General features: G+C 43.5%; 1 protein-coding gene across 2 annotated transcripts in view; it reads left to right on the forward strand.

Moving 5' to 3' along the window:
- The window catches only part of PRIM2 (DNA primase subunit 2), a 213,772-nt gene that overhangs the window by 94,213 nt on the left and 95,710 nt on the right, over positions 1-23,849 (forward strand). The window lies entirely within an intron of this gene.

A 23,849-nucleotide genomic window follows, 5' to 3' on the forward strand; every position in this document is an offset into this window, starting at 1 on the left:
AGAAATATAATTAACGCTGCTCTGTGTTATATCTGATAGTGGTTAAGGGAGTAAATCCTGAGAGTTCTCACAAGAAAAATGTATTTTTTATTTTATTTTCTATTTATATGCGATGATGGATATTTACTAAACTGATTGTGGTCATCATTGCATGATGTATGTAAGCCACATCATTATGTTATGCATCTTAAACTGATCAAATTCTGTTTGCCAGTTCTCTCTCAATAACACTAGAAGGAAAGGAAAAGAATAGAACATGTGAACTGATTTATGGGAATGTTAGTTGATAACTCTGAGCAGTAAGCAATTGTCTTTCTAATATAGTGACACATTCCAAATTGCTTTATTGACCATAGTTACTTGGTTACTGTGTTAGTGAACTACTCTAAAAGATGCATCAAAACTTAAAATAATTCTTTCAAGAACAGGAATAGGAAAACTTACATATCCGTTGCTTTTCTTCATACCCTTTTCATGATCCGTCTTGTTTCTTAGCTCTTAACTTGAGTAGAGAGAGAACTAATGATTTTTCCCATCTGAGTAGGAGATAATTTGCAGCCTTGGGAGATTTCTAAAAGGTAGACTTTTAAGTGTAATCTAAAATGCTCTTATAGCTGTCTTGCAAGGGAAGAAAGCCTTTTCTTTCTCTGTCTCTCACAGCTGGATATACTGTCCCATATATACGTGGTCTTTAGAGAACAGTCAGATGCACCAGAGAACTTATAATGGTGCTGAGACGGCTAAGGGAATAGTGGATCCAGACCTGACAACATATCTAAGGGTGTGTGTGTGTGTATGTATGTGTGTGTGTGTGTGTGTGTGTATGTATGTAAGATTTGCAGAACACTTTGCCTGTTGAAACTCCAGCCAATGTGTGTTGTCTACCATCTCCAAGGTCACCAGCCAGATGCTGGGCAAGATAAAAAGATGAGTAATCCAGCCACGAATACAGAGAACCACAGGGTCTGACGAGGAGCTGAAACAAACAACCACATTGTCAGGCAGGACGTGGCCATTTCCATCAGAGAATAAGTCCTCCTGCCTCTCAGCGGGAGGAGGGGCAGCATCTGGAAGCAGAAAAGCTGTTAGGGAAGAGGAGACAATTTGACGTGCACCTTCAGGGAGGACGAGTAGGATGTCCTCAGCTGGGTATGGAAGGGAGAGGGCAGTCAGGCAGATGATCAAGGTGGGGAGAACCCTGTGAGAGTTGGAGTCACAAATGTGTGGCTTGTGTTTTAAGGTTTAGCAGATGTTGGCTGGGAAGCAGAGAGGGTGAGGAGCAGGGGATGGTGAGAGGACCGTGTGGTTGGAGTTCATTTGTGCTTAATTCACTAGGCAATGGAAAACCATCTGGGACATTTAAAATTTAGTTTTTTCCTTTTTTCTGAGGTTTTAAACTGTGTAGTTTGAAATAATTGTCGATTTGCAGGATGTTGCCCCCCACCCCCAAGAAATGTAGAGGCAGGTCCCGTGTGTCCTTCACTCAGTTTCCCACAGTGAAAGCGTCCCGCACCCAGGATACAGCACAGCACTGAAACTAGGAAACTACACTCTGCTGTGCACAGAACCATTCAAAGTTCACCGGTTTTACCTGCACTTGTGTGTATGCATGTGTGCATGTGCGTGTGTGGGTTTTATGTAATTTTATCACATGCATAGATCCATGTAAGCATCACCCCAGGCTTCCCATTGTAGCTACACTGACTCTTTTTTCCTTCACTCCATCGTTCACTTCCTGAAGTTTTGTATTTTAGGAATGTTACATAGAGTCATGGAATACGTGTTTAAACAAAAAAAACCCTTTTATTTTTAAATAATCATAGATTGATAGGAAGTCCAAATACAGTACAGGGAGGTCCCTCCCATGTACCCTTCACTTGGTTTGCCCCAGGGGTTGCATCTTACATACCTGTATCTTAGTGTCAACCCCAGGAGTTCGGCCTTGGTACAGTGTGTGTGTCGTTCCCGAGGTGGCCACTGTGAGCAGAGGATGGCAGGGGTATTTGTGGATGTGGACAGTAAAGACAACAGAGAGGCAAAGGACGAAGGAGATTTGGGTATTGGTATTTAGTGATGAAAGTTTGGGGTACTATAGATAAAAAGCGATCGTTCAGAATTTTCTTTTTAATTTAGGAAAATGACAAATTTGGTTTCAGCCTGATCATTTTGAGAGCAGCTGGGTTATTTGGGTGGAGGTGTCCAGAAGGACGTTGTAACTCTGAGTCTGTAGCTTAAAAAGGTTAGGGCTAGAATTATTTGAAGATCAAATATAGAGCGATAATACTTCACCTTTTGCTTGGAGATGGGCGGTGGTAAGCAGAAGAGATTCATGAACCTAGGAGGGACCAGTGTGATAGACATTGGTGGTCCTCAGGGTCACCTCCCATAGCAGATGGGAGAAGATAAGGCTGGAAGAACGGTGTTGAGGACAGTCCACTGTACGTGCAGATGCCTGACCCGAGGGGACTGAGGTGTAACTGTAAGCAGTAATTTTGGGGATTTTTTTTTTAAACCCAGAAGAAGTAAGCATGCTTATGTAAAGAGGAGGGAGGAGCCCGTAAGATCATGAATGATTTATATCGATGCATGTGAGAGCAGACCATCTCAAAGCTGCAGAGCAAAGGTACCTGGTAGGAAGAAGCAAGAGGAGACGGCGTGTTAGGGCAGCATCAAGAGACAGGAGAGAGAATTGTCTTTGCTGAGGAAATGAACTGTATCCTCTGTGGACCCAGGAGGCAAGGAAGCAGAGGATGTGCCAAATACAGAGATTGTGCAGGAAGGGGACTGAGGACCAATGTCAGACGGCCTCCGTGATCCTCTTGGGAAAATAGATTGTTTTCTAGGAGACATTTTCATGATTCCAGATTATTTATTTTGTAAAGAGTGGCTTTGATTAAAGCCTCAGGACATGAGCACAATACAATCTTTCATTAAAATGTTTGAGCAGCAGCAGCAGCAGCAGCAAAAAAGAAATGCCAGCAGCATAAACACTGTATGCTTATAATCCTGTCGTGGGCTTGTTTTAAAAGGGAAACACACATGTCCAAAAAGAAATTGTAGTAAAAAAATTATGGTGAACATGAAAACACACTCATCACCTATGATCCATGCTTAAAGAAACCCCACCCCAACCCAAATTTATGACTGTCAGATGAACGGGAAGCTAGGGTTTTCTAGTGATGCAGCACAGAGGAAAGGCAGTAGCACTACTGACTGTTAGTTTGGTGCAGATTACGAGATTCTGTGGGCTGAGAAAGCAATCATAGGGCCAGCCTTGGGGAAGAGATGGGGCAGTGGGGCAACCCCATTGCTGTGGTCTATGTGGGATGTGAGTGGGAGAGGCGGTGCCTGTTGGCGCTAAGGCATCGTCAATCACTGAGACGTGGTGTTTCGTCCAGCAGAAGTACCTTTGTTGTGAAGGGAGATATTTCTTTTCTTTGAAATGTAAGGTTACATAACTTGCAATGAAATGTGAACCAGTACTGGGCTAAACAAAGGTGCAGGAAGACAATTGTGATGTAGAAGTAGTTAAAAAAAAAGTAAATAAATGAAGTGGCCTGAGTTTGATGCTTAAGTGATTAAGATGTTAAGCAGTTCTGGCAGCGTTAAAATAGTATTAGGCTTTGCCTCATTCATGGATTTAACAGTACCTTATGCTCTTTCAAATATTTGATCCTATAATTGCTGGTTACTATCAATAGTTAACATTTATTTGCTTCATTCTGTTTGTTCGCAGATGGTATTGTGACCTTGCTTGAACTTTATAGATTTACAGGCTTAGAACTTGGGAAATTAAAACCATGTTTTGCACTCGGATGATTGTACAAAATCTTTTTGTACCAGATTCAAAAACCTGGTGCATTACAGCACTGGCGCAGGTGTGCAGACAGTAAGTAATCGGTGGGGCTGGCCGTAGGGATTATTCCGCCGTTCGCTGTGGTAGTTGCTCTGTTGTCGTCTGGACTGAGAAGGATTAGATACGCCTGTCACCCGGGAGCAGTTGGGAATGAGGAGACACTCACGTGGCTTCTTATCACACTCGGGATAACAAGTCCCGCCTCCTTGCCATGATCCAAAAGCAGGGCACGGTTCCTGCCTGTCTGCTCAGCTTCATCTTGTGGGACCCCCGTCTCCTGACTGTTCTGCGGCTGCTCCATCCCGTCCCAGGACCGTCCTTCCCGGTCTTCCTTCCCTGGGGACTGCTCCTTCTCCAGCTTCCTGGGTCCACACCTGGACTTCAGGCCCTTAGCATTTGTTTTTCCCTCATCCTGGAATGTCTCCCCCGCAGATACTGAGATGGTTTGGGTCCTCAGCGTATTCAGGTCTCTCTCTTCAGATGTCATGTTCTCAGCGGGAACTCCCCTGCTTACAGCAGCCAGGCCCTCTCAGCCTTCCTCACCGCCTGTCCCCGTGCCTTGTTGTTTTCACTGCTGCACTTAATCGTCCTGATGTTAGACTTTATATTCGCTTACCGTCTCCACTATTAGGGGGCAGGGACTTTGCCTGTTCACGTTTCTCTCCGTAGCATCCAGAACAGTGACTGAAGGGGGAGACGTTCAGATGAAGACTGGTGAGTGGATGGATGCTCGCTCAATTAAATTGTAAAGACGAGTCACTGGGGAGCCGGTGTTCTGGAGATACTTAAATAGTGGGTTAGCTGTGTGGGGCGATTAGGCGAGGGATCGGCATCCACAGTGGAGGTCCAGGTTCTGTGATGTCACGTAGCCAGGAGATGAGTTTCACATCCTCCTGGCCACCCTGATTAGTCCAGGGTATCTTTACAAACACAACGCCTGGCTGTGCTTGCACGTCCTCCGTTGCCCTGTTTGCTGTAGCTCTGCCTTAGATTCTGTGAGCTGCTCCAGCCTCGACTCCTTTTAACAATCACTAGTTTCCTCCTCTGCTGGTTAGAGTGTGGGGGTCTGTTCCTTGCCTCTAAGAGTTCTGCCTGCTGTAGGTGGACAGAGACAGGTCGTGTAAATTAGCTCAGTGTTTGATGTTTGTAACTATTAACATTAGATCTGAATGGGTATTGCTCTGTGGAAAGGGCTGATAAGTAAAATGCTGCATTCTCTTGCTCTTTGAGTTTTAGGTCTCCAAGCAGAGTGGAAGATAAGAAAAAAAATTATGTCTGTATTTCAGGAACTCTTAGGTTATAGGAAATAGGAATGTCTGTCGTGGTCCACACATTACCAATGGCTAGAGAATTGTCCATTTATTCGTTTATTCAGGAGATGTTGAATGAGTGCTTACCGTGTATAGGACATTTTCCCTATATGCAAGGGCCAATTAATTCATGTGACAGTCATTTATTGAGTGAAGGCTTGATATGGTGTTTATGGGGCATGGATGAACAAGCCCCGGCTTCTGCCCTCAAGGAGCCTGGAGTCCAGGAGAGAGAGAGTGATGGGCACACGTACGTGTGGGAGCAAAGGAGGGGTCATCAACTGTAAGGCTAAGGGACAGACAGAGAGGCTTTCTGGAAGGCTGGAGCAGGTGACACATGTGACCACCTGCAGAGGAGGGGTCCCACCCTATGGAGAGAGCACGGGCGTGACAGCAGCTGCTACCAGGAGCAGCCGTCCCAGGATGTGGCGTGCAGCTGTCAGAGTCACCAAAGAAGGCACAGCTCACACGGACAAGGGATGAAACAGCTCTCACCCACCTAGAGAGGAGGCAGGCCCGGATCAGCTTCAGCACTAAATACTGGTCCCCCGGCCAGCAGGCCTGGCAGGGAGGTGGTTGATTTGCACCCCTGTGTCCTGCAGGTGGAGGGCCTGTCCTTTCCCTGCCCGCGACAGTGACGGTAGTGGGGTTAGCCAGGCACCGCAGGACACACGGGCTCGAGCAGGTCAAAAAAGCACATGACAAACCCAGAACGAGGAGAGATTCCCAGACAGGGCAACGGGCATGGCAGGCTGTGAGGGCTGGTCCTAGTAAGGAGATGGTGCCGGCCCAGGACGTGGCCTCCCGCAGCCGCGTGGGGGGGGGGCGCCCCTCCCAGACATCTCATGGGCAGGAGTGGTGTCGGAGAGTTTGACTCTATTTTAAGAATTATTCTTAATTGTTGGCGTTAGTCTGACAATTGGATTAGAGGTTTGTTTATAATTTTAAGTGTGTGTGTCATGCTTTGAAAGAGTCAGATTATTTATCCTCAGTGTCATCAGTTAATCCTTACAGATTGTCCCGATTTCTGACATTTGACCAGTTTCCTACACTGTGGCGCAGGGAGCTTCTTCCTCTGCTAAGTTGTCTGATGTTCTGGCGGGATGGAGAGGTCACGTGGGCTGTGGGCTCCTTTTCCCAAAACCAACTGTGGAGAAACTTCAGAGGTAAGAGGAAAGCATGGATCTGAGGAAATACAGCAACTGTGGAAAACTTGGGGGCTGACGGAGGCTCTTGTGGGTTGGTGTGTGTGTTTAGTCCAGGGTGTAGGGCAGCCCGAGAACCCGGGAGAAGATGCACTGTTTTCCGATTTTTCCTTTTAAGTTGTGTTTTTGACCTTTCTCCAGTTGCCTTGAAGTGACGCTTGCTGCTGGTCTGCTGCAGAAATTGGTGGCGCAGGGTCCTGTCAGGGCAGCACAGGGTCCGGGTTGGGTGAGGAGCTGAGAAAACAGGTACCAGCCAGCCAGCGACCCCAGGGCACTTGCTTCTCCTGGGGCTCATGGATTATGCCGAATGGAGGCTGCTGCCGCTTTTAAGAGGTCGAAGGCTGACCCCATCCAGTAAACAGAAAGGGTCAAGGTGGTAATCTGGTGCCTGTGGCTCATCCCCCTCCTCCTCCCACCCCCTGCTGCCTCCTCAAAGTCACAGGGAGAGATAATACTACTAGGACTTGAGTTTGGGTCGTTTTCACACGTTTTCAGAGCTATTAGCTCATATCCTTCGGTGAAATGACCTTATAGGCCAAAATAATTAGACTCATAAAGAGTATAGTGTAGCCACGATTGAAAACATAAAAGGATAAACTGAATGCCTCATGAAGCAGCATCATTAGAACAGAGGGATTAATAATGTAAAACAAACATAATCAACATACTCAGTGACCACGGAGGATGCTTAATAGCGTTTAGAAGGAACACAAAGTCATAAAAAGAACGAAGTGGAAATACTAGATATGACAAGTTTAGTAGTTGAAGTAAAGAATTTAATAAATCAGATAAACAGGATGGATACAAGTGAAAAATGATTTTTTTGAACTTGAGGATCATGTTGAGGAATTCTGAAGGCAGAGGAAAAGCAGAGAGAGAAAATATCGAATAAGCTAAGAAATACAGAGGAGAGAGGCAATGGGTCCAATGTTCAAATAATAGGATTCCAGAGGGGAGGAAAGAGACTGGCAGAGAGAAGAATATTTAAAGAAGTAATGATGGTAAATTATTCATAATTAAGAAAGAATAAAGACTTCAGATTGAAGAGACTAATCGAATACCAAGGAGCAAAGATAAAAACTCATATCTCAGTGGATGAGTGAAATTTAAGAACATCATAGCCATTCCCATCTAAAGGCCTTGGGCCAACATGGCGAAGAGAAAAAGACCCTGAGCTCACCTCCTCTCAGGAGTGGACCAGAGTCATAACTATCTCTGGAGCAGCCATCCATGGAAAAGACTGGAACCTATCAGAAAAGATCTTCTACAGCTAAAGACATGAGGAAGGAACCACAAGGAGACAATAGGAGGGACGGACACGTGATATAATTAAATCCTATACACCCCGGGTGGGTGACCCACACGCTGGAGAATAATTACATTGCAGAGGCCCTCCCATAGAAGTGAGGGTTCTGAGCCCCACGTCATGCTACCAGCCTGGGGGTCTGGCACCGAGAAGACGAGCTCCCAGAGCATTTGGCTTTGAAGGCCAGTGGGGCTTAATTGCAGGAGCCCCAAAGGACTGGGGGAAATAGGGACTTCACTTTTAAAGGGAGCACACAAAATCTCACTCGTACCAGAACACAGGGCAAAAGAAGTAATTTGATAGAAACGTGGGCCAGACCTACCTGCTGGTCTTGGAGAGTCTCCTGGAGAGGTGGGGGACAACTGCGGCTCACCCCGGACAACCAACCAGACCAGGTGGAAGACATATTGGGGAGCATTCAGCTATGTGAACACTGCTGCTGTGGTGGCTGCCATCTTGGCTCATTGGCTCCAAGACCTGGCTTCGCCCAACAGCCTGTGGGCAACAGTGCCAGGACACCTGAGGCCAAACACCTATCTGGGTGAGGACACAGCCCCACCCTTCAGCAGACAGGCTGCCCCAAAATAAAGAGCCCACGGCCACCTCTAGACACAGCCCAGCCCACCAGAGGGCCAACACCCAGCTCTGCACACCAGTGGGCAGGTCCCAGCCCCTCCCACCGGAAACCAGACCAAGCCTCCAGACCAGCCTCATCTACCAGAGGCAGACACCGGAAGCAGGAAAACTGACATCCTGCAGCACAGACCAGACCCTACCCTGGGACCAGCTGGGCCTGGCCCAGCCCACGAGCAGACCAACGCAGCCTTCAGGACAACCCAGGGCCTCAGGAAGTGACCCCCACCTCCTCCAATGATCTAAAACAAACTCTGGGGTCCCTAGGCCCTGCAGCCAGACTCCAGGAACCAGCTCTGCCTGCCAGGATTCCGGCACTAACCGCAGGATCTGGCTTACCTGCTAGTGAGTGGGCAACAGCCCCAGGGTCTTCAAGACCCTGACTTTACCCACCAGGGAGCCAGCACTAACCTGGGGGCCCCTAGGATTCTGCAGCCAGCCACCTTGTGACCAGGTCCTGCCAAACAGCAGCCAGCAGCATCCACACAAGGCAGTGCCTGGCAACCAACCAGACCAGGGGCGTACCATTCCTCCCAGACCACCCCCACAGTCAGCCCACCACAACAGACAGACCCACGCAGCCCTCTTGAGGTGAATCCCTAGAGCGTGTAGCCTGGGTGACAAAAGGGCGTGTACTGCTAGGACCCACAGGACGTCTCGAGACCCACAGAGGGCTACTTCTCTGAGGCTGAGAAACATAACTACCCTATCACATGCATAAAAATACAAATAACAGCTTACACAAAATGAGGCAGCAGAGGAATGCATTTCAAATGAGTAAGATAAAACTCCTCAAGAACTAAGTGAAATGGAACTAGTCCATCTACTCGAGAGAGAGTTCACAGTAATGATTACAAAGATGATCAGAGAACTTGGGAGGGGAAAGGATACACAGAGCGAGAGGTTAGAATTTTTTAACAAAGAGAATATAAAGAACAACCAAACAGATGTAGAATACAATAATTGAAATGAAAAATACACTGGAAAGAATCAATAGTAGATCAGTGAGCTGGGAGACAGAGTAGTGGAAGTCACTGCCACTGCACAAAGAATAAAAAGAAATGCGGACAGTCTGAGAGAACTCTGGGACAACATTAAGTGCACTAATATTCGCATTATAGAGGTGGAGGAGAAGAGAGAGAAAAGGACCTGAGGGAATACTTGAAGAGGCGATAGCTGAAAACTTCCCTAATCTGGGAAAGGAAACAGTCACCCAAGTCCAGTAAGCACAGAGTGCCTCATACAAGAGTAATCCGAAGAGGAATATGCCAAGACACACTATAATCAAAATGACAAAAATTAAATATAAAGAGAGAATGCTAAAAGCAGCAAGGGAGAAACAACAAGTAACACACAAGGGAACTCGCATAAGACCATTAGCTGATTTTTCAGCAAGAACTCCGCAGCCCAGGAGGGAGTGGCATGATGTGTGTAAAGGGATGAAAGGGAAAAACCTGCAACCAAGACTACTCCGCCCAGTGAGGCTCTTACTCAGATTTGATGGAGAAATCAAAAGCTTTACAGACAAGCAAAAGCCAAAGGAATTCAGCACCACCAAACCAGCTTTACAGTGAATGTTAAGGGAACTTCCCTGGGTGGAAAAGGAAAGGCCACAACTAGAAACAAGAAGATTACGAAATGAAAAAGCTCAGCAGTAAAGGTAAACATACCGTAAAGGTAGGAAAACATCCACATACAAAGCTAGTAGGGAGATTAAAAGACAGAAGTAGTAGAATCATCTGGTTCCACCATAAACAGTTAAGGGCTACACAGAACAACTGGATGTAAAATATGAGATCAAAAACAGGAATCATGAGGGGAGGAGAGTGCACACACACAATTTTTAAAATGCAGTTGAAATCAAGAGATCAGCAACTTAAAACAATCATATATGTATAGACTGCCACACAGAAACCTCAAGGCAAACCAGAAGTCTGTAATAGGTGGACACACAAAAGAGAAAAAGGAATCCAAACATAACATTAAAGATAGTCACCAAATTACAAGAGAAGAGAACGAAAGAAGAAAGGGGGAAAAGGACCTACAAAAACAAATCCAAAACAGTTAACGAAATGGCAGTATGAACATACATATTGATAATTACTTTAAGTGTAAACGAACTAAATGCTCCAACCAGAAGACACAGACTTGGCTGAATGGATACAAAAACAAGACCCGTGTATGCGCTGTCTACAAGAGACCCACCTCAGAGCTAGAGACACACACAGACTGAAACTGAGAGGATGGAAAGAGATACTCCATGCAAATGGAAATCAAAAGAAAGCTGGAGTAACAATACTTGTATCAGAGAAAATAGACTTTCAAATAAAGAATCCGTTAGAAAAGACAAAGAAGGACACTACATAATGATCGAGGGATCGATCCAAGATAACAATTGTAAATATATATGCACCCAACATAGGAGCACCTCAATGTATAAGGCAAATAATAACAGACATAACAGGAGAAACTAACAAAGACACAATAATAGTAGAGGACTTTAACACCCTGCTTACATTGATGGACAGATCTGAGAATGACTGACTGGTTTTACAGCTTTATTTCTAAGGTCCAGATAGTTCTCCTTGGGTGTTTAACCGGCAGTTCAAACTTAATATGACACAACTGAACCCTGACCTTTCCTTCCTGCTTTGCTGTGCCCCGTCCTCGTGAATAGCATCTCTCTCTCTCTCCTGCACACAGGCCAGCACCTCTTTCTTTGACTCCCAGCTAGAATATTGGCAAGTCAGTTTATCGTTGCAGGTGTCCAGTTCCCTGAAGTCCTTTGTTGCCTGGGCTTTTACAATAGGTCTCTAATGAAAAAAGTTTGCTGAGTACTTTTACATAATGTTAAAGTCACTTAAAAAAAACTTTAAACTCGATGGAGAGTTAAGACAAATATATGTGTTTTTCATTAGTTGATTTTTAAATTTTATCAGCTGTGTGCTGGTTCGTGTGTCGGCACTGCTGAAGCATCTTGTTGGTAGGAGTGATTTCAGTTCATGCTGCCAGTCATTTGCACTTGAGTGAAATGAGCAAACTGAGGGGGAATGTGAGTCAGGCACAAATAGCAGAATAGAACCAAATCCAGCTTTGCATTTGGCGAGCTGTGCTTTGGCTGTGGGTGGGTGGGGGGTGTCTTGTGGCTGCTCATTGTATTGGAGAAAGTGAACTAGAACTAAGAAACGTAAGATGCAAATCTCTCCTTCGCCCCAGTTTGAAAACTGTTGATGATTCTTTCATTGCAGGAAAATGCATTTTTACTTAAGGATTGGCTGCTTCAGAATAGTGCTGCTCTAGGCTCTTCTGTGTGTGGTGAGGTCTTTTGGGACCGCCATTGCCTATGGGTTTTTGTTCCCTTTCCCTTTTCCTGAGATACGTAGTAAAACATGCAGATGTCAGGTATAAAGGATGGCCGTTGCTCAGACTTGTCCTTTGCTTGTCTGGTTATCCATCAAACACTTGCAGCCTGATTGTGCCAGAAAGTATGAAATAATGTCTTTGGAAGGCTATCGGTCAAATGTATGTCAAGGTCTTTTAAAAGTCTCAGCTAGCTCTTCTGATATCAAAGGATGTTTTACAAATGTGATATGCTAAAATGATTACTCTTAGGAAATGTATCTTTAAACATGCTTACTTTATCCCCGTCTTGATTTCGTTTCTTGGTGCTTCGAGGCAGATTAAGGAGCCCTGTGTCACAGTATGTCAAGCGATCTGGAATCCATGCCCTAGGCAGCTTGCAGGAAAGTATTAGCAAGGGTCCATTCTGTCACTCAAGTGGCAGCTCGTAATTTTGGGGCTGTCAGAACCATAGGCAGTTGTTATAATAGCCACATTATTTTTCTTTTTTTGGAAACTTCCAGCTAAGCAAGCAGGTTAGGATTCTTTCAGTTTTCAGACAAGCTTCTCTTCTTTACCACAGAGTCTAGTTATTGTCTCCAGCTTTACAGAAGAAGGTCATAACCACGGGAAAAATAAGGAATAAGAAAATTTTTACCTTTCTTAGGAAAATGGAATTTTATGTGCAACTTTCATTTACTGGTGATCTAAATTAATTATGACCTGCTTTATATTTTATATTAATAAATGAAATTCAGGGGTTTGTTGCTGTTTTTAAGGGGATTGCATGCTATTTGAAACTTCTCTGAGTTTAGAAATGAGAAGACATCAGGGACCCAGGTTGCTGCCTGTGATAATTCCTAATTTGGGGATGCAAAAAGGAAGAAAGGAAAGGGGATTTGGGAAACTCTGCTGTGCTGGTTGAAATACTTCAAAATACATCTATTTCATTTTCCGTCATACTTCTTCATTTGTATTAAATGAGTTTTGTCTCCAAATTTATGATGAATTAAAGCTTGTTTGAAAATCATCTTCTCTGATGTTGGAGTGTTGAGCTGAAGAGTCCTGTTGGCATTGTTTAAGTGTCCTTACCACAAAAAGAGATTATACTTCTGTTTCCTTTCATAATGGATGGTGGTTATTGATTTTTACGTCCTAGTGATGGAAAGTATTTTTTTCTGTTCTGATTTGTTTTAAATATAGTAATCAGAAATTTTGCAATTAATCACAAGGCTCTAGTCGATGTAGGCAAAACATGCCTCTGTGGGCATAACTGAAAGCTGGTCAAATATTTTAAGAAGCTCCTTGCAGAATGGCTTAAATATAGAACTTCTTAAGTAGAGGAACACAATTATATAATAGTCCTTTTTCTTGGGTATATATATATATATATTTTATTGAAGTATAGTCAGTTTACAATGTTGTATCAATTTCTGGTGTCATGTGTGAACATACATATATTCATTTTCATATTCTTTTTCACCATAAGTTACTATAAGATGTTGAATGTAGTTTCCTGTGCTATACAGTATAAACTTGTTTTTTACCTAATTTATATATAGTAGTTAGTATCTGCAAATCTCCAACTCCCGATTTATCCCTTCCCACCCTCTTCCCCCTGATAGCCATAAGTTTGTTTTCTATGTCTGTGAGTCTGTTTCTATGTCTGTGAATCTGTGAGTCTTTTAGATTCCTCATATAAGTGATGTCATATGGTATTTTTTCTTTCTCTTTCTGGCTTTCTTTACTTAGAATAGATGATGATCTCCAGGTCCATCCATGTTGCTGCAAATGACATTATTTTACTAGTTCTTATGGCTGCATAGTATTCCATTGTATAAAGATACCACATCTTCTTTATCCAGTCATTTGTTGATGGACATTTAGGTTGTTTCCATGGCTTGGCTATTGTAAATAGTGCTGCTATGAACATTGAGGTGCAGGTATCTTTTTGAATTAAGTTTCCCTCTGGATATATGCCCAGAAGTGGGATTGCTGGATCATATGGTAAGTCTGTTTTTAGTCTTTTGAGGAATCTCCATACTGTTTTCCATAATGGCTTCACGAAACTACATTCTCATCAGCAGTGTAGGAGGGTTCCCTGTTCTCCACAGCCTCTCCAGTATTTATCGTTTGTGGACTTGTGAATGATGGCCATTCTGACTGGTGTGAGGTGATACCTCACTGTAGTTTTGATTTGCATTTCTCTGGTAATTAGTGATATGAGCATTTTTTCATGTGCCTATTGGCCACTTGTATGTCTTCATTGGAGAATTGCTTGTTTAGGTCTTCTGCCCATTTTTGGATTGGATTGTTTGTTTTTTTCTTATTAAGTTGTATGAGCTGCTTATATATTCTGGAAATTATGTCCTTCTAGTCCTACTTATTTTTAAAGGAAAACCATTTCATTTCTCTCATGAATGGAGCAAATAGCTTAAGTTTCAACTAAATTGAGTGACTCCAAAAATAGTACAAAATGTGATTATTTCAGGTTAGAGGAAAAAACTGCGAGTGAGGTACAGAGGCCTGTGGGGCTGTTTTACACTCAACTGCAAACATTTGCCGCAGCTACAAGAGCAGGGTCTCTGCAGGAAGAAGCGAGGGAGCCCAGAGCCGGCAGGGAGGCTGAGTCACAAGGCAGGGCTGAAGCACTCAGCGACCGAGTGCTCTCTGCGGCATCTGGAAACACAAACGCGAGAGGGGTGTCGTTAGCCATCTGGGGCTGCCACCCCGGAATGAGACGTTTGGTTCAGTGGTTTGACGTTCGGCTGTGGAGGGAAATGGGGTTGTTTTTAATCACCTCAGGTCCTCCGAGTCTTCAAGTGCCTCCCCAAGGACTGTGTTCCGTCACACAGTGCAGCACTGTCACTGCGGCTCCAGTCACAGTCCTTGTCCACCCCTTCGCTCCAGTCCTGCCGGCTCTGTCTCCACTTCCGTGCGTCCGTGAAAGACCAGATCAAGGGGAAAAGAGTCCTTGTATAAAGATGAAAGTACCTATCTTTTGCGTATCTCTTCACTTTGGTAGTTAAATACAACTGTGGATCCTTTGACATTAATTTCAGATTATTTAATAAATAAATTTGAGCCTGTAAGTGCAGGACAGGTTGTTTAATTTGGTGATTACTGCATTAGAAGTGGCACGCCTTTTGGTAATATTTAGGAAAGAGGTAAGATCGCCAATTTAACGGGCAGCTTATGTCTGTCATTTATAACAGGGAGTAGACTCAGTGGGAAGTTGAAGAATCGTGGACTCGACTATTTAAAGAAGATAAAGCACATGGCCTGGGAAGGCCACTCTTCTGTCTGGGTAGACATAAGCATTTTCTAGAAGCCCATAGATACATCTGGCAGCTCCAGTGTGTAGAGTAGAATTTATGTGCATATATAGGAAGCTTTATGAGAAACTTCCACATAATAAGATTCTATTGAAGAGTCATGCTTACAACAAGCAGTAAAGGAATAGTTTTATTCTGTAAAACCCAGAGAAATGTATTTCTTACATTAAATAAGAAATTGACCAGTGTAAATTTAGGTAAAGATGGTAGAGGTGTTTTGGGAGACAAAAATGGTGAACAAAATACGATAATAATGAAGGAGGAACGTTAGAACTTCAGTTATGGCCTCATAAGTTTATGAAATGAATGAGAAACCTGGGAATTTAAATGATGTTTAGAGTCTTTGCGTGTAAAGATATGTGGCTGAAACAGATGTCAGTCTGGCTCTCTGTAATTGTGATAGGTGTATGAAATGACACGGGACGTGGCCAGTGAAATGTAGCAGGAGCCAGTGTCACCTCAGCCAGCCCCCCAGTCCCAGATGTGCCACCGGAGGTGCTTCCGGGGGGCTGTAAGGGGTGGAATTGCTGGCATGTGTTTTCCTAAAGCTGCAAGATGGCCAGATATACGGGACTCGATATACCAGGGAATACACAAAGTGTACATAGCAGAACAGTGGTATAATAATGTTTTACTTAATGGTAAAATAATTAGACATTATGTTTATAGTAAACCCAAGAAGGACACGTTCTAGAATCGAAATGCAAGTTTTGGCTACATGTTTAAGATAAGTACACGAGACTAAAAGATTAGGGCATAAAGGTCACCTGTTCACTGGTGCCTTGGGCTGAAGGCTGTGAAGCCCTAGGGTTCCTCGGGGGTAATCTCACTTTTAGAGAATATTGTGCAGACTGGAGTCTGTGTAGAACTCCTAGTGGGACTTTCTGCACGTAGTAAAACCATGAGGAACGCTGGCTGTGTCCCTGCTACTCTCATTCCTGCTCCTCCAGAGCAGTCCTTTAAGAGGACAGGGGAGGGCACAGCTCAAGTGGTAGAGCGCATACTTAGAGTGCACAAGGTCCTGGGTTCAATCCCCAGCGCCTCCTCTAAAAGTAAATAAATAAACCTAATTACCTACACCCCCAAAAACCAAACAAGCAAAACTAAGGGGACAAACAAAAAGGTGACCATTCAGTCTCTTGGGTGCCAATGGGAAAAACAATACATGTTGAATTACACTTGCCAGATCTTTGTCTCGCTGGTGAGAAGTCTCACTGTGAAACTCTTTTCTGTAGTAACTTGAAAATTGGGTTCTCAAATTATCAGATATTCTAGAAGTAAAATGATTTTATGGGTGTTTTACTCGAAGGGAGAAAATTCAGCGATCCGTGTACATTTATCACCACGTGTCTCTGAACACCTCTTTTTCTTGCTTGAGCAATTGTGTTCCATGTTTAAATGATGTAGAATCAGGAAGGTGCTTAGGTTAGCCTTTGCATAACAAGCTGCTTTTCACACCATAGGTTTCATGATCAAAATTCAGCACTGGGATGTCTGCTTGCACTATTCCCGGGTTTACTCTCATTTCTTCATATCATCCAGACCCCTGAACTGAAAATATCTGGTTAACGCCGCACTGTTTAATATTCTTTGGAAATTAAACTACTTGGGCATGTTTAGAGCTCAGATGGAATCTATGCATTTTGCTTGTCAAGGTGGGTGGTTGGTTTTTAGAGCCTCTGTATTAAAAGTCGTGTTTGCGGCCAGCTGATAGAGAAATTTCCATGTGCTGAAGCATCGTACCGATGAAACCTCTTCTGCGGTGAAGGTCAAGTAAGATGAAGATGATGTGTATGAACCCAAAGAAAACCAGGAAGGACTGTGGGCATCTGAGCTCAAGGCCGTGGACTGGGGACGAGCATCTCAGCTGGCCCAGGGGTGCAGGAACCCTGGGCACAAGTTGGGTTCCAGGACCTGGGGGAATATAACGTGGATTCTCACAGCCTGGGGTTGCAACTGGGATTCGTTGCTATGATGAGAAAATGTATTCAAAAACACTCAGGATTTTCCGTCGTTAAAGTCAATGAAGTTAAAAGAGCAGCTGCCTGTAAAAAAGTTCATTTTACTTGACATCTGCCTTGGTCCCAGGAATAAGGAGATAGTTCTGTTGAACAACCTGTTCTCTCTAGAGATGTATCTTTTTGTTATTGTGAGGTCTCTGTTTAAATTGTTGCCTTTCGGTTTCACAGATGATTTTCTCGACCTATAAATTGCGTGTCTCTTAGAATATACGCACCAGCACAGTCCGTGCGTCTTCAGTTCAGTAGAAAAGGGTTGCTGGGTGTTGAGTTGCCATTCCTGGGGAGACACGAAGTGCAAGTAGGAGCCGTCTCAGCTCTTGTGTGAAGTGAGGAGAACGTAAAGACATTTTTGAAAAGCGTTCCCCGTTTGTTTTTCATAAAAAACCCCCAAAACACCTATTAGAAATGTGGCATCTGTACAAAAACCTGCACACAGATGTTTGCAGCAGCTTTATTCATAATTGCTAAAACTTGGAAGCAACCAAGATGCCCCTCAGGTGGTGAGCAGAAAAATAAAGCATGGTCCATCCAGATGACGGAGTTCTAAAAGGAAGTGAGCTATCGAGCCACAGAAAGACACTGAGCCAAAGAAGTCAATCTGAAAAGGCTACATGCCGTGCAATTCCAACTACATGACATTCTGGAAAAGGCAAAACTATGGAGACAGTAAAAAGATAGTGGTTACCAGGAGTTAGAGGGGAGGAAAGGTTGACTGAGTAGAGCTCAGAGGGGTTTTAGGGCAGTGAGACTATCCTGTATGACACTGCAGTGGTGGGTAAGTGTCATTAAATGTTTGTCTAAACCCACAGAATTAATGTACAGTAGCAAAAGTGAATCCTGTGAAACCTTATTGTAAACTCTGGACGGTGGTGATAACGATGTGTCAGTGGAGGTTCGTCAGTTGTAATAAATGTACCACTTTCATGGGGGTAACAGGGCAGGCTATGCGTGTGTGGGGCAGGGGGTGTATGGGAAATCTTGTACCTTCCTCTCAGTTTTGCTGTGAACGTAAAACTATGCTAAAAAAAATTCTTTGCAAAAACAAAACAAAACAATACAAAACCAAACCAAACCAAACCAAAAAACCCAAGCCCGAACAAAAACTACCTTCCTTTGGTACTTTGGTTATTTGTGAATCACGCAATGCCGCCACCCTCACACCCCTGGAAGGGTGCTTAGTCTGCTTCTCTGTGTAGACCAAGATTGTATGGAAAAAAGGTCTACCGTGTGCTGATCACCTAGCTTGGATTTCTTTTAAGGTACAGCTTGGATATTACTGCACATTGTCGTTCCTCTGGAGTTTGTAAGGAAGTTGGGGTGAGTGGTAGAGGGTCAAACCACCAGAGAACAAAATTGAGCAGTATTTTCCAAGTGAGCATTGTTTTCCTGTCATTTTTATGTGTTTTAATTTAGCCAGTGTTGGGTGAGTAGTTCAGAGAGAAGGGATTTATTATTTTAAAGCAAAGCCACCCTCTTGCTCTTCATTTTCAACTGATTGTCACCTTTGTTTTCCAGACGTCTGTTGACTCTTGAAAAACCATGTTCCGTGTTCACTTACAGAGTTTTAACTCCTTGACTTTGCTCATTCCCTCCCTTCGTGCCCATCCTCTGAAGAAGGAAACCGTGAACGTTTTTTTCTTTCCCTAGGCCCTTTTCCGAAATTATTCTCAGTAGTAACCGACCAGCAGCAGTCTGCTCTGGGATTTGCAGAGGAACAGTCAGCCTCACAGCTGGCGGCTGAGCGGTTTCCCCGGGGAACATGCCTTTCAGAGATGTTCCCTGTGTGCAACGAAAGAGTTAAATGCAGGTTAAATCTCTCTTCCTCATCCTTCTTTTGTCTTTGTCTCTGTCTCTCTCACAAATCTGTAATTGCATAAAATCATTACTGTAAAACGTCTGTTCTCTCGCTCCTGCCGGGGGAGCACAGACCTGGTGGGTGTCTCTGATTTCCTGTCTGAATCCAGAGCGGACGTTGTCATCAGTCCTCTCTCCGGGGTGGGCCTTGAACACATGCTCTGACAAACCACTGCCAGTGCGTGGCAAGCGGACATCCCTGCTTTACGCATGATCCCTAGGACCCCCCAGCTGGTCCATGGCTTCCCTGCTGCTTACTTACTGATAATGCCTGAATCTAAACCTTCATTTAGCTCCATACCCTCTCCTGGGCTTGAGATCCAGGTATCTTCAGTTCCCTCTTGGTTATTCAAAAGCACCTCAAAGTCAGCATGCCTGGAAATAGTCATTTTCTTTCCTCTCCCCATCCTCCTCTTCCTGTCACCACTGTATTGCAGTTACTAAAACAGTCTACCCACCCGGATGTCCTCTGTAGCTTCTTCTGTTTTAGGCATGAAGTTATATAGAGGGTACCGCCTTCTTATTTCCCACTTCATGTCTTCCTTTTTGTTGCTGCTGCCTTGTTCTGCCCCTTGGATCCCTGGGTCACCCTCCTCCAAGCCACTCCTCTAACTGTCGAAAATCCATCGGCCCCCCTCACCTCCTCCCCTGAACTACTTCAGACACAAATATACACGAGGTAATATACACATACGCCCATGTACTCACCTCCAGGATCTTGATTCTAAAAATTTTTTCCTCCATGCCAGTCTAGTTTAAATGGGACGTCTGAGAATTTGTTTTCCATGTTTGTCTTCCTCTGTTTTTTTGAACTGAAGTATAGTCGGTTACAGTGTGTCAGTTTCTGCTGTACAGCATCATGTCCCAGTCACTTACATACATGCATAGGTTCGTTTTCATATTCTTTTTCATTGAAGGTTACTACAAGATACTGCATATACTTTCCTGTGCCATACAGAAGAAATTTGCTTTTTAATCTATTTTTATATAGGTAGGCTAAAAGTTTATAAAAGGTTAACCTTTATAGTGTTCGCCTCACTCTTGAAAAGGTGTGAGAACTCAGCCTGCTCTTCCACCAGGCTTTCCCATCCTGGAGGAGATTCGTCTTCTAATTGCTGTTTGGATTTCACTGGTTTTTTTTGCAACTATACGTCCTTTTAGGGTAGGAGTGTTTTGAGATAAATATTTTGGACTCCTTTTCAAAATAACTTACCTACCAGAAACTGCAACCCATAGTATAGGGAGTAAGCAAAAATATCTCGAAAGGTATTTACCATAGTGCTTTAATTTCAGCGTCATTACATAAACGACACAGGATGTTTCTCTACATCTCAGTGAGTCTTGTTGGAGTGGAGTCACGTTTACAATGTCTGTTCCTTGTCAGTAAAGTTTTTTTTTTTAATAAACTTTTAAAATTATTATTTTTATTTGTTTATTTTGGGGGGTGATGATTAGGTTCATTTATTTTTTTAATGGAGCTACTGGAGATTGAACCCAGGACCCTGTGCATGCTAAGCACACACTCTACCACTGAGCTATATGCCCTCCCCCTCAGGGAAAATTTTTTTGGTGAGTGTTCACTGTAAAGACTTTGAACTTCGATGTATGTTTTAAATTTTTAGTGATATTGGAAAAATATTTAGTTGATATTTCTGCTTTATTTGTAACTATTAGTTAATGAAAAAAAAACCCACAAAAAACCCCCCAAAAGACATAGAGTAGAAGGAGGGAACTATGACATGATTGCTTTTGGGTACTGCCTGGTAGAGTGCATTGGCTGCTTGAGTTTTGCTCCGTTAGTTTTGGGCTACTTGTTTCCTTTAACTAGGGACCACAGTTTCCAGTGTGTTGAGGGGTGGGGCATTTGCCCCCCTTTAAAGGGAGAACTTGAGATACTCAATTCAGTTAGAAGTGGAAAGATGCATGTGGCCTCGTTGATAGGTCATAGTTACATATGTAAACTTGAGGGATGCAAGACCAAAAGGGCCAGTGTCTCAAGCAGACTCTTCTAAACCCATGCTGCTATTGGAAGTATTGAGAGAGGGGAAGCTTTCATTCCCTCTGCAGTATTTATTGAGTGCCTGCTGCATGCCCTACCACATGCTGTTCTAAGCAGTAGGGGGAAGGTGGTGGGCACGGCAGAAAAAGTTCCTGCCCTGATGGAACTTACATTTTCATGGGGAGAGAAAGACAGAACACAAGTGAGCGAACCAGTTACTTAATATGACTTTAGAAAGTGATGAATGTTGAGAGATACCTGTGGGGAGGGGCTGCTCTGCCAGGGGTGGTTAGGGAAGGCCTCTGGGAGGGGGTTACATTTGAGCCAAATTACAAACGATATAAAGGAAACTTCGGTGCAAAATTTGGGAATTTTCAGCCTGAGCTGAGCCCCTAGGTGGCTCACACGCGCAGTGTGGGGTGGCGGGGCAGGCGCGCTGTCCCGGGTCCTGACCTCAGCGGCTCACACAGGCTCTTGGGATGCCAGCACCTGGTGCTTGGGCCTCGAGGCTGCTTTCCTTCAGGCAGAATGGCAAGTTGGACCAGACACCTCCAGACTTGCTGTCATCTCTCTTATGCCTTTGAATCTATGTGGTGTTTATTGTCATTAAAAGGAGAATTATAGTCGGCAAAGTGCAGTATTAATTTTTGTACCCAAATATGTGGTAAAATGCAAGATTTACTCAATGATAGTAATCTTTGAAATGAGATTTATTTAAGAATCAGTGGTCTGTAATACTTGCCTAAAAATGGCACAAACCTCGCATGGGTTAATTCAGCGTACTAGATATATTCTTAATAATGGAAAGAGATCTTAACAGGTCACCTTTGGCGGGAGGGAGGTATAGCTCAGTGGTAAAGTGTGTGCTTAGCATGCACGAGGTCCTGGGTTCAATCCCCAGTGCCTCTGTTAAAAATAAATAATTATGTTTTTATTTATCTCCCCCCCACAAAAAGAAGTTACCTCTGACCTCTCAACAATAAGAAGTAAGGTGCGTGCCATGCCAACTTTTATAATGGTTTTCGTGAAGCAGCCCTAACTCAGACACCCCACTTAAGGCTTTGCAGATGTGACATATGATAGATCTTCTTTCTCTTTCATATTTGTTGATTTATGTGTCAAGGACAGTGTTGTACTTTCTAGCAAAACAAACAACCAACTATGACGTATGTGGAAATCAAAGTCTATTTAAACTAGACAAACACTCATTTCAGGTTGTAGAGGAAAGTCTTTAATGCCAAACATCTTGTTATGGTTGTGTATTGCTTTCTTGGAAGACTGACAGTTGTGATTTATTAGTTTTGATTTAGATTTAGCTTTACTCAAAGCAGAAATCTGAAAAGCTTTAACGATGAAATGTAGCTGTACATATGCTTTTGTTTTCGTCAGTTAATGGAATTATGCAGTTGCGAGTTTTTAGATTTGTCGCACATTCAGTAAATATTTATTAAACATCTGTTATGTTGGGAGTGTTAGGGAATGCAGTGCCCCTCCTAGTCCGGTGGATGTAGTACTAGCTCCTTGGGCTCAGAGAAAATTCCAGAAGAAATGATGGAGCCAGCAGTCCCTAAAGTGAAGTTTGCATTCTGTCAGCAAAAGGTCAGCAGATGGCTTTGCCACTTTGCGGAGGTTTGAAATGGCTCGGTTGCCTCATCCCCTTTGCTGTGAAGAGACATGTGCTCTTTTTGAAAATGCTATTTGTTTTACAAGTTGAAAGCAGAACCTTTGGAAAACTCCAAATCTTCCTCGAAATAATTGTACTCAGAACCTTGACCCTTGTTTTAGGAATTACTCTTCTCAGTCTTTCAAACTTGAAAAGAAGTCGTCGGGGTGGGGAGGGGTGGGGACAGAATCAAATCGTTGAGTGTAGGTGTTCCGGGAACTGAAGCCCTGATCTGCTCCTGCGTGTCTAGTGGGGTTGGCCCAGCTGCCTCCTCAGTTATCCTGTGCCGGGTTCCAGCACCCTGGTCCAAGAAAAGGTTTTTTTTTTTTTTTAAATTGAAGTATAGTCAGTTACAGTGTCAATTTCTGGTGTACAGCATCATGTTTAGTCACACATATACATACATATATTCATTTTCATCTTCTTTTTTATTGTAGGTTACTACAAGATATTGAATGTAGTTCCCTGTGCTATCCAGAAAAAATTTTAAATCTGTTTTTATATATAATGATTAACATTTGCAAATCTTCAAACTCCCAAGTTTATCCCTTCCCACCCCCTTTCACCTCGTAACCATAAGATTGTTTACTATGTTTGTGAGTCTGTTTTGTTTCGTAGATGAGTTCATTAGTGTCCTCTTTTTTCTTCCTTCCTCCCTCCCTCCCTCCTTTCTTTCTTTTCTTTCTCCTTTTTCTTTCTTTCCGCATATGAGTGATCTCATATGGTATTTTTCTTTCCAAGAGGAGGATTTTAAGAAGCTGTCAGATGAAAGGGTTGGTGTGATAACGTTAGCCTGAGGGAATCTTAAGTGGCTCTAACTGGGGGAATGGGTAATTTTTATCCTTAAAATCTCACTCTGGTCTTGGTGTAGAGAATAATTAGGGGAGAGGCAGGAATGGAGGTGGACAGGACAGTGACCAGAGATGCTGTGTTCGCAGTTTAGGACGAAGGGAATGAGGGCTGGTCTTGAGAAGGGGGTGTAGTTGAGGATTTCCTGTGTGGGATGAAGAGACATTGAGAAATATTTTGCTGTCACCGAGGTGTTTTTGTTGGCTTGCTTTCATTTAGAAAACATGGGTTGATGACAAATCACGCCGTACAGATTGACAGACGCAGCAGAAAAAGCCTAGTTTGTCTGCTCCATCTGTTTTCAGAAAATTGACTTTTGAAATATCTAGATAAATGATTTTAATCTTTTTAGAGCATAGCTTTGGTTCTGAGCCATGAAATCTGTTGAACAATGAAAATGACATTTTGTAAGGGGATTTGAATTAGCAGATATGGGGTTTATTAAAGTGATTTGTTTATAAAACCTTGATGACATTTTA

This window comes from Camelus bactrianus, chromosome 20 (genome assembly GCF_048773025.1).
Source record: "Camelus bactrianus isolate YW-2024 breed Bactrian camel chromosome 20, ASM4877302v1, whole genome shotgun sequence".
Taxonomy (NCBI): Eukaryota; Metazoa; Chordata; class Mammalia; order Artiodactyla; family Camelidae; genus Camelus; species Camelus bactrianus.